The 16,033-nt window shown below is 40.5% G+C and overlaps 1 pseudogene; it reads left to right on the forward strand.

The window, feature by feature from the left end:
• The first annotated feature begins 4,547 nt into the window (after positions 1–4,547).
• Positions 4,548–5,129, forward strand: LOC124046865 (annotated as a pseudogene).
• The last annotated feature ends 10,904 nt before the right edge of the window (positions 5,130–16,033 follow it).

Genomic DNA, 16,033 nt, shown 5'->3' on the forward strand with positions numbered 1-16,033 from the left:
CTTAAAGGGGAATGGAAACACTAGGCTTTAGAACACCAGATAACTGTAAATCACCATTGTTGCATCACTGACAGGAGAGTTTTGGAAGTCCTGTATTTACTGAGACCATGACCTCTGAATGCAGTAATGAACATCATTTGCAGGTGTCAAACCACATATGAAAACATGATACATATTTTGAATGTTGAGAAACAGCCTTTCACGTGATATGACATACAATTGCACCACATCAATCAAATTGTAATCAGTCAAGAAAAAACCTCTGTGAAAATGGGTATGTTATATGAAAATCAACACTTCTTATCCAAACTGCAATTACACAACTTCCTAAGGAAGACGTACAGCATATCGAGTCTTCCTTATTTTGTAAAGATTTTAAATCTGTAATCAGAATTAAATCTGTAATCAGAACCTTTTACTGTGAATGAGCTACAGCTGTTAAGTGAACAGTGGTATTTTTCTAGAATTTGATGGATGTTCCGTGATCACCTTCTCATCTGGATAGTATATTAACAACATACACTACCATTAAAAAGTTTGGGGTCACTTAGAAATGTCCTTGTTTTTGAAAGAAAAGCAAATTTTTGTCCATTAAAATAACATCAAATTGGTCAGAAATACAGTGTAGACATTGTTAATTTTGTAAATGACAATTGTAGCAGGAAACAGCAGAGGCCCATTATCAGCAACCATCACTCCTGTGTTCCAATGGCAAGTTGTTAGCTAATCCAAGTTGATCATTTTAAAAAGCGAATTGATTAGAAAACCCTTTTGCAATTATGTTAACACAGCTGAAAACTGTTGTTCTTATTAAAGTAGCAATAAAACTGGGCTTCTTAGACGAGTTGAGTATCGGGAGCATCAGTATTTGTGGGTTGGATTACAGGCTCAAAATGGCCAGAAACAAAGGACTTTCTAATGAAATTCGTCAGTCTATTCTTGTTCTGAGAAATGAAGGCTATTCCATGCGAGAAATTGCCAAGAAACTGTGTACCAAGAAACAACAACGCTGTGTACCACCCCCGTCACAGAACAGCGCAAACTGGCACTAACCAGAATAGAAAGAGAAGTGGGAGGCCTCGGTGCACAACTGAGCAAGAGTACAAGTACATTAGAGTGTCTACTTGAGAAACAGACACCTCACAAGTCCTCAAATGGCAGCTTCATTAAATAGTACCCGCAAAACTGCAGTCTCAACATCAACAGTCTGGTTTTGACATCTTGATACATTGACGTAGTTGATCATACCACTAGGGAGTGATCACATGTATAAAATCAGCTGCGTCCTTGGGTGGGGTGCAGAACTTACTGGGAAACATGCGTGGTATGTTCCTGTTGTCAACTTCTGTCTGCAATTGCATTAATAAAGGTTTTTAAATTATTTAATTAAAGATAGTCTGCATGCAAATTTCACCAATGAGCCAATGATTGACAAGGAACAAGGAACGAACCCCAACATTAGAGGCAATGAAGCCTTCAAAACTGCTTCAGCATATCAAATCCAATCACTGTGCACTTAAAGACAGACCTGTTGAATTGTTTGAGCAAAAGAAAACGTGAACAAGGACATATGTAAGTCTTGAAAGCCACTGCATCAACAAATGTGGCTGCACTGTGTGTGTCATAGTTAGTGGATAGCCGTATTGCTAAGGCCAAGAAGCCTTTCACTGTTGGCCAGGAGATGATTCTACCTGCTGCTAAGGACATTTGCTGTGAACTCTTAGGAGGCTGCCGATAAAAAGATAGCACAGGTTCCTCTTTCGGCTACCACCGTCACTAGACGAATTGATGAAATTAGCGGAGGACGTTGAGTCACAATTGTTAAAGAGGCTTAACGAGTCACTGTGGTATGCAATCCAGGTTGACAAATCTACCGATGTTGACAACAAGGCAATACTGCTGGTTTATGTGTGATATATATTTCAGGATGATGTGCATGCGGATATGTTGTGTGCGCTTCCCTGCCGACAAACACAACGGCCGCAGGACTATTCAAGTCTTTGGATGATTACATGTCAGGAAAATTGGATTGGTCATTCTTTGTTGGTGTACGCACAGATGGGGCTGCTGCCATGACAGGACAACTGTCTGGTTTCACTATCCGGGTTAAAGAGGTTGCGCCTGAATGTGAGTCTACGCACTGTGTCATTCACAGAGAAATGCTGGCTAGCTGAAAAATGTCACCTGAATTTTAGCATAGTATTGAATGATGCTATCAAAGTTATCAATCACATCAAAGCACACACCCATAACTCGCGTCTGTTTGGGAAGCTTTGTGAGGAAATGGACGCAGAGCACAAACGCCTTTCTCTCATACACAGAAGTCAGATGGCTATCGATGGGGAGATCGCTTGCCAGAGTGTTTGAGTTATGGAAAAAAAGTCACCGCTGGCAGAACATTTCATTGACGAGGAATGGGTCGCAAAACTCGCTTACCTGTGCGACATATTCAACCTGCACAACGAACTCATTCTTTCACTTCAGGGGAAAATGACAGCTTTCTTTAAGTTGGCAGATAAAGTGGCTGCATTCAAAGCCAAACTGAAACTGTGGGGACGGCGAGTGGACAGGGGCGTATTTAACATGTTCCAAACATTAGCGGCGATTTTGGGAGAGGCTGAGACTGGGCCGTCGTTCTCCCAGCTGCTGCGCTTTCACCTAGCTTCGCTGTCAACAGAGTTCGAGCTTTACTTCCCAACCGCCAAAGACCCACAAAGTGTGAAGGAATGGATCCACGAGCCATTTGTGAATGAAAGAAGATCGACGCCTTGAGATTGCAAATGACGGTGACCTTAAAAGTATGTTTGAGAAGTTCATCTCTGCTGACCTTTTGGATTAAAATCAAGGCTGAATATCCTGAGACAGCTAGCCACAACAGCACTGAAAACGTTGCTTTTTCAACATCCCTATCCCTGCGAACCGGGCTTTTCCGCAACGACGGTAACATAAACTAAATTACGGAGTAGACTGTGACATAAGAATGTCACAAACTAAATGTTCTGAAAAAGTGTCTATACTAAAGTTATAGGCCTAATCGATATTCCGTCTTGTTGAGGACAGCTGCCTTAAACCACTGTGCCACTCAGGAGGCCCTACTACATTGTTGAGGGAGATGGCACATAAGCATTCAGCTGAAACTTTGTACCTGCTGTAAACAGTGTATGTGACAAATACATTTGATTTGATTTATGTTTTGACCAAATAGATGTCAATGTTTGAAATAAAGATAGCCTCATTGGCGTTGCCCATGCTGTCACAGACGCCCTAATAGGCCTCTATATATCTCTATGGTGTCAATTGTTTCAGTTATGACCATTTCGGTTTGGACAATTTTGACTTATTTTGGACTATGGGGATTCTTTACTTTACTTTACATATTTCTTGACACATTAGATTTTAGTATTGAAGCTTCTTAAATGTTTTGTTGTTGTTATTTTACCAACTTGCTCGCTCATTTTCTCCAAAATGTTTGCAGACTACTCCCCATGTGGTCATGCTGGAGAGGGGTGCAATCCCATCACCTGGTGATATTTGTAGGGGTGTGGCTTAAGGCACATTCATTCTACAGTCTTTTAATGTGTGTGTTTTGGTATCGACATCAAAAGGTGGGACAGCATTTTTTTAGAAAGATGTTTAAAAGTAAATAAAATCACTAATTAGATCAGTTTCTTCCAATGTAATAATATAACAACTCTAGATGTTCTATTGAAATAATAGTGTTAAAAATCACAAAAATCATGAATTGCTTTATTTTCAATCATGAAGTTTTGGAGGGTTTGGGACAGCCACCTCTCAATAGAAATAGGTGTATAAACATTGAGTTGTGCTATGTACTTGTACATTGTACAATATTCAGTTAACAATATGTTTGTTATTGCCTTGGGCTGAATTACAGATATAATGATGTAAAAAAAAAATCCTAAATTTGAAGACTTAACTGTTTTTATAAATGTGTAACCTGCAATTTGCAAAACTTCTGTAGAATCCCCCAGACACGTGTGTTTTTTGTTTGTTTTTAGGCCATGTGGTGTGCCAAGAAGGACTGCAAACAAACAACAGCAGTTTTCAACAAACCAATTCCAGTCGTATGCACGGAACAAGCAGTATACGGAAAACATGCCCTCCCAATATTGCCTCTGAATACAATGCTAACCCCAAAAGTTCTCAGCAAACATTGAAAACAGCCGACACAAAGGAGTCAGGTGCCAGTGCTAGCAGTCAGCAAGCACAAACATGCAAATACAGGCCACTGAGGAGAGTAGCATCTGTGTCTCTTCAACTTCAGAGATGGACTCTGGTGCAGAACCTAACAATTTGCTCCCGCCTATCATAAAGCCAGCGGTGAAGCAGAGGCAGGTCAAAAGAGGGCTGTCGTAAACTATAGAGGACAGACAATGGCACTGCCCACACTTAGATAGTTAACACATAGATACTAGGTCACTGTTGGAAGTGAAGAGAGAGAGAGAGAGAGAGACAAAAATAACATACATCATCCAAGCAGGCACTCCTGGGACTTTCTCTGGGACATGAGTTTCAATAGGCGCTGACCCGACCTGACCACCCTGGCTGCCGGGTCTGTCTTCTTCCCAGGCCTGTTCATGCACTCCAAGAAATGCCTCAAATACATCCCTGCACTAAGGTGGAGCAAAGGGGATGTGGTCAGTGTCAACCGGGTGGGTGTTCTCTGTTCAGGCGATCATGGCCTCCTCAACTGGTTACATCACTGTCTCCTCCAGTGAAGACATCATCGAGGATCAGTATTGGCTGACCAGCACCTACATCCTCTTTGCCATGCCCTACTTTGTGTATGAAATCTATGCAATGGTCATGAGCTACTGGTACAAGCAACGGGTCAAGGATCACAAAGCAGACAGCGGCGCCAAACGCCTGGGTGCGGCCCTGGCCTGCGACGCAAGTTCCTCATTGTGCTCCAGCACGTAGTCATGGTCACTGTGTGCTTCCCCATCTCTGTGTTCTGGCGACAGGGCAAGGGGGATTACTTTCAGGGTGTCATGTTACGGGCTGAACTCAGCACACCTTCGGTCTGTCTGGGAAAGATCCTTAACCACTACAAACAGCAACACACTCCCCTGGACAAAGTGAATGGGGCTACAATGCTGCAGTGTTAATTTTGGCACTCTGTTTTAGATTTAGTCTAGTCTTGAATATGATTAAGTCACATTTTTGTCATTTGAATAATCACTTAGTCTAGTTATTGTCAAAATGATGAAAACATTTTAGGCCATTTTAGTCAACTACACTGAACAAAAATATCAACACAACATGCAACAATTTCTAAGATTTTACTGAGTTACTATTCATATGAGGAAATTAGTCAATTGAAATAAATTAATTAAGCCCTAATCTATGGATTAGCATAGCTCGTAAAAATTGTCTGTCATCAGATGCAACACTTCCAATCTGCCTCCGGAAGCAACGTCAGAACAATAATTGTTCGTCGGAATCTTCATGAAATGTGTTTTTTCCGTGGCCGAGCAGCCGCACACAAGCCTAAGATCACCTTGCACAATGTCAAGCGTCGACTGGAATGGTGTAAGCTCGCCGCCAGTGGAAACACGTTCTCTGGAGTGATGAATCACGCTTCACCATCTGGCAGTCCAACGGATGAATCTGGGTTTGGTTTATCTGAATGGTCTGGGGCTGTTTTTCATGGTTCGGGCTAAACCTCTTATTCCAGTGAAGGGAAATCGTAACACTACAGCAAACAATGACAATTTTGTGCTTCTAACTTTCTGGCAACAGTTTGGGGAAGGCCCTTTGCTCTTTCAACATGACAATACACCCGTGCACAAAGGTAGGTCTATATAGAAATGGTTTGTCGAGATTGGTATGGAAGAACTTCACTGGCCTGCACAGAGCCCTGACCTCAACCCCATCAAACAACTTTGGGATGAATTGGGCGAGCCAGGCCTAATCGCCCAACATCAGTGGCCGACCTCACTAATGCTCTTGTGACTGAATGGAAGCAAGTCCCCCAGCAATGTTCCAACATCTAGTGGAAGAATGGAGGCTGTTAGAGCAGCAAAACGGGGATCAACTCCATTTTAATGCCCATGATTTTGGATTGAGATGTTCGTCGAGCAGGTGTCCACATACTTTTAGGCATGTAGTATATGGATCAGAAAACCAGTCAGTATCTGGTGTAACTACCATTTGCCTCATGCAGTGTGACACATCTCCTTCGCATAGAGTTGATCAGGCTGTTGAGTGCTTCTACACCTGCATTGCTTGCTGTTTTGCGTTATAGGCTGGGTTTCTGTATAGCACTTTGATATATCAGCTGATGTAAGGGCTATATAAATACATTTGATTTGATTTGATTTGATTGTGGCCTGTGGAATATTGTCCCTGGATATTGGGGGGAACTGGAAAACACTGTCGTACACGTTGCCAGAGCATCCCAAACATGCTCAATGGGTGACATGACTGGTGAGTATGCAGGCCATGGAGGAACTGGGACATTTTCAGCTTCCAAGACTTGTGTACAGATCCTTGCGACATGGGGCTGTGCATGAAGATTTAATAAACCCCAGAATGGGTACACAGTCCCTGGACACGACAGAAGTGAATATGAAAAAGGTCCAGGGTACCAAATTACATTTCATGCTGACACGTTTTCGGACCAGAACATGGTTTTAACCTTTATTTAATAAAAGTACAGTACTTTTCTATGGAGCAATTGTTGTGCCTTAGTTCCGCATTCTAGGAAATGTTAAATGTATCAATATCATGTTTGTATAATCCCCTACTAAGCAAGCATACTAAAGGAGTTTATGAACTAAACAAACATAAAAAGTACATTCCTACTCAGCTTGTGGGTCATTTCCAGAATATGAACCAGTTTGATTTCTGGAATACCGTTACGGACCATTTAAAAAACTTTTTTTTTTAAACATCCTTAATAAAGTCCATATAGTCTTTGTGTCCTCTTGTTAAGTCATTGATTTATTGGTGACAGACGGCTTGTATGCGTAGTAGATGAAGTGTGGGGGACCACTCGGACTAACAAAGAACCATTCATGTCTTGGGTTGGAGTTCAACTGAGTTCTTAACGGTTCCACAGGGCATGAGCAGTGATCTAAGAGGGCTGAGTCGTCAAAAAGTAAAAAAATAATTAAAAAAACCTGACCAGAGCTGAGATGGTGATGGTAGCCAAATACAGACTCTCTCTCTGAAGACTTTTCCCTCACTTATTCACGCGCACATGCACCACACACATGCACATGCGCACACACAGTCCAGAAGCTACACTACCACAACAATGTGACACCTCAAATGTTGGCAAAGCCTACTCTTGCTAATATTTTTTTTGTCCGAGTGAGGAACACGCTGTAAATCAAGAGGACTCTATGTGTTCTGAAAGATGAGACGTTGAGGATTATAATAAATACCTCTGATGCTATATAAGAAAACCACAAAACGTGAGTCAAAATGGGCACTTCACCTTTCCATATTATAAAAGTCATGTCATTTACAGTTTTGTCGACTATGATCACTATGTTTAATGTACAGTTACAAGGATGACATGGCATCATACCCTGGGTTGTCCTGAACAGAATGATCCTGCCATATTGTGAAGGAAATTAGCCACAGAACTGACTCCATCTATGACTCCATCCTATGTGCATCAAAATGACCTTTGGTTTCTCTGATGTGCCTTGTGAAAGCCTAAGACCATATTTTATAACTTAGATAGTCATGTTGGCAATAGAATACACTTTCAAATGATGCCCACCTGACACAGATTGCGATTTATAGTGGACCAGTTTTGGATTGGTCCATTATATTTATGGCCAAACACACCAAGACAATCGTGAAGAGGGCACAACAACGCCTATTCGCCCTTAGGAGACTGAAAATATCTGGCATGGTCCTCAGATTGTAAAAAAAGCACTGGTTGCATCACCGCCTGGTAGGGCAACTGCCTGGCCTTCGACCGCAAGGTGCTACAGAGGGTAGTGTGTGCTGCCCAGTACATCACTGGGGCCAAGCTTCCTGCAATCCAGGACCTCTATACCAGGCGGTGTCAGAGGAAGGCCCTAAAAATTGCTAAAGACTCCAGCCACCCAAGTCTAGGTCCAAAAGGCTTCTGAACAGCTTCTACCCCCAAGCCATAAGACTGCTGAACAGCTTCTACCCCCAAGCCATAAGACTGCTGAACAGCTTCTACCCCCAAGCCATAAGACTGCTGAACAGCTTCTACCCCCAAGCCATAAGACTGCTGAACAGCTTCTACCCCCAAGCCATAAGACTGCTGAACAGCTTCTACCCCCAAGCCATAAGACTGCTGAACAGATAATCAAATGGCTGCCCAGACTATTTGCATTGACCCCCTCCTTTTTTTTACGATGCTGCTTCTATATATAATAATAATAATAATAATAATAATAATAATAATAATAATAATAATAATAATAATAATATATAATAATATAATAATAATAATAATAATATAATAATATAAATATATAATAATAATATAATAATAATAATAATAATAATATATAATATAATAATAATAATAATAATAATAATATATAATACCTATTATCTGTTATCTGGATGACTTATGTACTGGGTTTGACCAGGCCACAGATAGCAACAGAGATGTATTTATCTTGGGTGATTTTAATATGAATTGGAAGGATCACAATAATTAGAATAGAACAAAATTGATGAGATATGCTGAGAACTGTGGTTTGAAACAAATGGTTAATGATACTACTAGATCATCAACTAGGTTGGGTCATCGTTCAGACACATGCATTGATCTGATTTTCTGTAATATACCATTGCAATGCTTAAAAGCCAGATCAATGCCAGTGGGCTGGACAGACTATAATATTGTGACCATAACCATGAACACCAAGGTTCCAAAGAAACCCCCTAGGATTGTGGTCAAAAGACATTTTAAAACATTTAATCATGAGCCATTTCTAAATTATTTGGCTGCTGAACCCTGATTTATCTAGAGGATGATTTAAATCACGCTATAGAATGTTTTATTGATTTGCTCACTGAGGTAATGGACCATCTTGCCCCTATAAGAAAAAGTACAGTTGGTGCCCGTCCATCTCCATGGATTGATGATGAACTGGGTGTGGCTTTTTCTCAAAGAAATATGGCAAAAGTCTTAGCAGCCAAGTCAAAATTAGAAATTGATTAACAGAATTATAGAACATTACGTAATTATGCAGTTAAATTGAATCGAAAGGAAAAAAAGTTATTTTACAACGATGCGTTTATTGACTGTAAAAATTATTCTAAAAAGGTATGGAACACAGTTAAGGACTTACTTGGTACATCTAACTCATCATGCCCATCTAGTGTGGAGGTTAACGGGAGAATAATAACAAAACCAGTTGATATTGCCAATCATTTTGCGAGATTTTTTTATAAAGAAAATTAAATTACTGAGCAACAATGTAAACATACATTCTTCCAAACAAGCTATTGTCCAATGGATTAATGATCATATTATGAGCAACAAGATCTGCTCTTTTAGTCTGCAAACGGTGTCAGTGGAGGAGGTGTTAAACCTATTGAAGTCATTACCTGATGGTAAATCTACAGGTTATGGTCTTATGGATAAATTTTTGCTTCGCTGTGCTGCTTCCCAGATTGCAATTCCACTGAAATATATATGGAATTGGTCAATGGAAAATGGGATGTTTGCAAATGTATGGAAGCATGCGAAACTGTGTCCTATTCCGAAAGACAGCATAGAACCCATTACTTCTGCCAATAGTCAACCAATTAGTCTACTCCCTTCACTCAGTAAGATATTAGAGGGTATTGTGAGTAGACAAATATGGGAGTACATGGAAAATAATGATCTGATTACAGCCAATCAGCATGCTTATCGTAAAAACCATTCCACTACCACTGCATTGGTTGACATGACTGACCAATGGCTCAATGCTATGGATAATGGCAAGTTTGTGGGTGTACTATTTTTAGATTTCAGTGCAGCATTTGATTTAGTGGATCATGAAATAATTTTGATAAAATTAATGCATTATGGTTTTAACGAGGTAGCATTGAATTGGGTACAGTCATATCTAACTGACAGGAAACAGTCCACCTATATCAATGGTTAATTTTCTTCCCCTCATGTGTTCAACTGTGGAATACCGCAGGGCAGCTGCCTTGGGCCACTTCTTTATTTAATATATACCAACGATCTTCCCTGTGCCTTAGCTGAAACTCAAGCTACTATATTTGCAGATGATACTACAATTTATGCAGCAAGACAATCGGTTAAACAGGTACAGCAAGCTTTACAAAGAGATTTGGAGAATATCAGGGAGTGGGTTTGCCAAAAACAGCTTGTTTTAAACATCAAGAAAACCAAAGTTATGTTGGTCTGTTCAACTACGGAAAGGCCAAAACAGCATGGGATACAATTAAGTATGGGAGGAGTACAAATTGAAGAAGTGGCAGAAACCAAACTATTGGGAGTGCAACTAGACAACTGCTTATCATAGTCGTCTCAAATAACTAATCTATGTAAAAAATAAATATTAAAACAGCATGCATAATCAGAAGGATAGCTAAATATTTACCAGGAAAAATTATTCAGCAAATAACACAAGCATTAATTGAGAGTCAAGTGAACTAATGTTCTGTGGTCTGGGGAAATGCATCATTAAAAGAAGTTAGAAGGCTGCAGAATGCACAGAACAAAGCAGCAAGGATTGTTTTAAGGTGGAGATATGGTTCTTCTGTTGCAGTCATGCGCAGTGTTCTTGGTTGGTCATCAGTCAACAGGATAATTGAAAAAAACATATTTATTTAATTTTATAATATACATCATTTAAAACGGCCAAGTTCTATTCACAACGGTATTCAGTTGGTAAGAGACAGACATTCCGTAAATACTAGGAATAGATTGTCCACTATCTATGCGTTATCCGGACAGAAAAGAGAAATAGGCAAAAGAACATTTAGATTTAGAGCAATAAAGAAATGGAATAAATTAACCGAGCAAACTAGAAACATTTCAATATGTAAATGTAAACATTATTTTAAAACAATTTAAATATAATACATAGAAATGTTGTGGGACTATAGTAGATGAAGAATCAATATTTTTTAGATGGAGTATTTATTGGGTCATTGTGTTAGTATATTATGTGTGTTATATGTGAAAATACGTTCGTATTATAAATTGTATTTTAATTTTTAAAGACTCTTGGAAGATTACTCCAAATGGGGACTAAAAAAGATCCAAATCAAATGATCTATGCATAGTCACTTTACCCCTACCGACATGTACATATTACCTCGACTAACCTGTATCGGTAACCCCTGTTTATAGCCTCGTTATTGTTATTTTATTGTTGCTTTTTTATTTCTTACTTTAGTTTATTCAGTAAATAAATACATTTACTAAAGTAAAATTTACTTTAGTAAATATTTTTCTTAACTCTTATTTTTCTTAAAACTGCATTGTTGGTTAAGGGCTTGTAGTAAGTAAGCATTTCATGTTGAATTTGGTGCATGTGACAAATAACATTTTGTTATGTTGGGGATGCAGGGCTGTGTTCAAAACAAAAATAACAGCTCGGAGAGTCATAAAAGTGAATTAAAATTACTTAGGAACTGAGCACACTTTAGAGAGGAGTGTGGCCATTTGGAGACACCAGTCAGACCTCTCACTCAAACCTTTGTCATTGTTTGGTCTTATGTTGCACCCAGAGACATGATATATACACTGAACAAAACTATAAACGCAACATGTAACGTGTTGGTCCCTTCCATATTTCATGAGCTGAAAGATCCCAGTTTGCCCCAAACATAATGCTTTGTATTCAGGACATACAAAGTTAATTTATTTGTCACAATTTCACACTGTCATTTAGGTTAGTATTGTGGAGTAACTACAATGTTGTTGATCCATGCTCAGTTTTCTCCTATCACAGCTATTTGACTTTGTAACTGCTTTAAAATCCCCATTGGCCTCATTGTGAAATTCCTAAGCTTTTTTTTCACTCTGTGTCAAAGGAGTTACAGTATGAAGGACACCTGTACCTTTGTATTGACTGGGTGTGTTCATACACCATCCAAAGTGTAATTAATAACCCCCCCATGCTCAAAAGAATATTCAATGTCTGCTTTTTTATTTATTTATCTACGAATAGGTGCCCTTCGTGGCAAGGCATTGGAAAACATCCCTGGTCTTTGTCGATCTGTGCTTGAAATTCACTGCTCGATTGAGGGACCTTACGGCTAATTGTATGTGTTGGGTAAATAGATGGGGTAGTCATCATTCTTCTTATTGTACACAGAGTTAGTCCATGCAATGTATTCTCTGACTTGTTAAGCACATTTTTACTCCTGAATTTATTTAGGCATGCCATAACAAAGAGGTTGAATACTTACTGACTTAAGACATTTCAGCTTTCCATTTGTAATACATTGTTAAACATTTCTAAAAACATAATTCCACTTTGACATTATTGGGTGTTGTGTGTAGTCCAGTGACACAAAATCTAAATTGTAGCAATTTTAAATTCAGGCTGTAATACAACCAAACGTGGAAAAAGTCTAGGGGTGTAAATACCTTGTTATTTACAATAAGAGTTAGATGAAGAAAATAGGCTTACTGATGGAGAAAAATGTAAGGTTTCACTGCTGGCTACTCTTCTTCTGTGGCTTAACTCAGCGAGAGAAGGTCACAAGTGTTTCTCTAAAAGCTGTCTGGGTTTAAAACATATTCTATTGTACAGAAAGTGAATATATTAATCTATTGATAGTGACACAATTAGATTACTTCCCAAGCAAAGTCAGTCTCTGAATGTCAAAGAAACGAAACAATGATATCCCCATATGCGATGGAGTCACGCCTTTCTCGGGTATGTTACAGCTTGTTTGTAGCATAAAGCATCGCGGACCAAAGCTCTGTTACAGTTCACATTATATCATCGGATCTGTTTCATTTTCTTCAAAATCTTAAGATAACAAGGGGTAGGCCTGTGGTTTTGCCATTTTCTTTAATAAAAGGTAGGCCTATGGCACACCCTCTCATACCCTCCCCAATTTCGAGTTTTGGTTTTAACTTAACAGCCCTTCACTGACACGGAGGTAGGCTATTTAAAGAGTGCGCTGCCTAAAGCCTAATTTTGTCAGTCAAACAGGTAGGACTAACTCTTATTTCTTAAAAAGGAAGAAATAGGCTCCAACACAAAGCTCTCTTGTTGTTAATAAAGTCTAATTAAAATGAAGACGTTTGAAATGAATTATGCCTACTCGAATTTACTTTCAGAACCATGAGCTGTCCATTTCCGATTCATTGTGCCACGGCTGCTGCTTGAAGTTTTAGCACCACAATGTAAATGACTCCAACCTGGCTTATTGTGAGGTCAATAACTCTGATAAATAGATCATGGGCAAGAAACATATTGTTTTAATCAAATCAATTATAGTAGTAACAAGCTATCCAAGTTGACCTCAGTCCTCATTCTCATCTTCACGCTCTACTTCTCAAACGGAACAGAACATAGGCTATAGGCTAGTCCACGAGCAAGATGCATTTTTGGGACTGGCCTAATCAAACATTATTTTCGGGATAAACCTTTAACTCTCGTGAACAGCCACCATAGCCCGACACAGCACAGCCATTGTTTAGGCAGCACACAAATTATTTTTTTGATCAGCAAGAGCAGAGCAGGCCGGGGCTCAGGGTTGTAATATCCATTGCAGTGACGGATTTAGGCATAGGCGACATGGGAATGGGAATGGGGAGATTTGCGCGATTGGTTTTCTATCGCTCAGTTGCACGTCACGTCAATGATATCATGTCACCATGTGGGAATGTGGGTCAATTAAACTTGTCGGATTGGGCGCCCTGATTCCAGTTTATTTGATTTTATTTAACCAGGTAGGCCAGTTGAGAAAAGTTCTAATTTACAACTGTGACCTCCTGGTCAAGAAAAAGCAAAGCAGTGAGACAAAAACAACAACAACAACACAGAGTTACACATAAACAAATGCACAGTCCATAACACAATAGAAAAATCTATGTACAGTGTGTGCGAATGTAGAAGATTAGGGAGGTAAGGCAATAAATAAGCCATAGAGGCAAAATAATTATAATTTAGCATTAACACTGGAGTGATGGATGTGCAGATGATGATGTGCGAGTCGAGATACCGGGTGCAAAAGAGCAAAAAGATAAATAACAATATGGGGATGAGGTAGTTGGGTGTGCTATTTACAGATGGGCTCGGTAAGTGACCGGTAAGCTGCTCTGACAGCTGATGCTTAAAGATATACGTCTCCAGCTTTAGTGATTTTTGCAATTCGTTCCAGTCATTGGCAGCAGAGAACTGGAAGGAAAGGCGGCCAAATTCGGTGTTGGCTTTGAGGATGACCAGTGAAATATACCTGCTGGAGCGCGTGCTACGGGTGGGTGTTGCTATGGTGACCAGTGAGCTGAGATAAGGTGGGGCTTTACCTAGCAAAGACTTATAGATGACCTGGATCCAGGGGGTTTGGTGATCAATATGTAGCGATGGCCAGCCAACGAGAGCATACAGGTCGCAGTGGTGGGTAGGGAGCTTTGGTGCCAAAATTGATAGCACTGTGATAGACTACATCAAGTTTGCTGAGTAGAGTGTTAGAGGCTATTTTGTAAATCACATCGCCGAAGTCAAGGATCGGTAGGATAGTTTTACGAGAGTATGTTTGGCAACATCAGAGAAGGAGGCTTTGTTGCGAAATAGGAACCCGAATTAATTTTGGATTGGAGATGCTTAATGTGTGGAAGGAGAATTTACAGTCTAACCAGACACCTAGGTATTTGTAGTTGTCCACATATTCTAAGTCAGAACCAGAGTATACAGAATGTTGTCGTTTGCATAGAGGTGGATCAGAGAATCACCAGCAGCAAGAGCGACATCATTGATATATACAGAGAAAAGCGTCAGCCCTTTGAATTGAACCCTGCGGCACCTCCATAGAGACTGCCAGAGGTCTGGACAACAGGCCCTCCGATTTGACACACTGAACTATATCAGTCATTTGAGAAACCAAGGCTATTGAGTCTGCCGATAAGAATGTGTCCATGGCCAGGTTGATGAAGACGGCTGCACAGTACTGTCTTTTTTTAAAATTATATTTTTTAGCCCCTTTTTTTCTCCCCAATTTCGTGGTATCTAATTGTTTTTAGTAGCTACTATCTTGTCTCATCGCTACAACTCCCGTACGGGCTCGGGAGAGACAAAGGTTGAAAGTCACGCGTCCTCCGATACACAACCCAACCAAGCCGCACTGCTTCTTAACACAGCGTGCATCCAACCTGGAAGCCAGCCGCACCAATGTGTCGGAGGAAACACCGTGCACCTGGCAACCTTGGTTAGTGCGCACTGCGCCCAGCCCGCCACAGGGGTCAATGGTGCGAGATGAGACAAGGACATCCCTACCGGCCAAACCCTCCCTAACCCGGACGACGCTAGGCCAATTGTGCGTCGTCCCATGGACCTCCAGGTCACGGCCAGTTATGACAGAGCCTGGGCTCGAACCCAGAGTCTCTGGTGGCACAGCTGGCGCTGCAGTACAGCACCCCTAGCCACTGCGCCACCCGGGAGGCCCCCCAGTATTGTCTTTTATCGATGGCGGTTATGATATTGTTTAGGACCTTGAGCGTGGCTGGGTTGCACCCGTGACCAGCTCGGAAACCAGATTACATAGTGGAGAAGGTACCTTGGGATTCAAAATGGTCGGTAATCTGTTTGTTAACTTGGCTTTCGAACACTTTAGAAAGGCAGGGCAGGATGGACATAGGTCTATAACAGTTTGGGTCTAGGTTGTCTCCCCTTTGAAGAGTGGGATGACCACGGCAGCTTTCCAATCTTTGGAGATCTCAGATGATGCGAAAGAGAGTTTGAACAGGCTAGTAATGGGGTTGCAACATTTTCGGCAGATCATTTTTAGAAAGAGAGGGTCCAGATTGTCGAGCCCAGCTGATTTTGCAGCTCTTTCAGAACATCAGCTGTCTGGATTTGGGTGA

This window comes from Oncorhynchus gorbuscha, linkage group LG10 (assembly GCF_021184085.1).
Source record: "Oncorhynchus gorbuscha isolate QuinsamMale2020 ecotype Even-year linkage group LG10, OgorEven_v1.0, whole genome shotgun sequence".
NCBI lineage: Eukaryota > Metazoa > Chordata > Actinopteri > Salmoniformes > Salmonidae > Oncorhynchus > Oncorhynchus gorbuscha.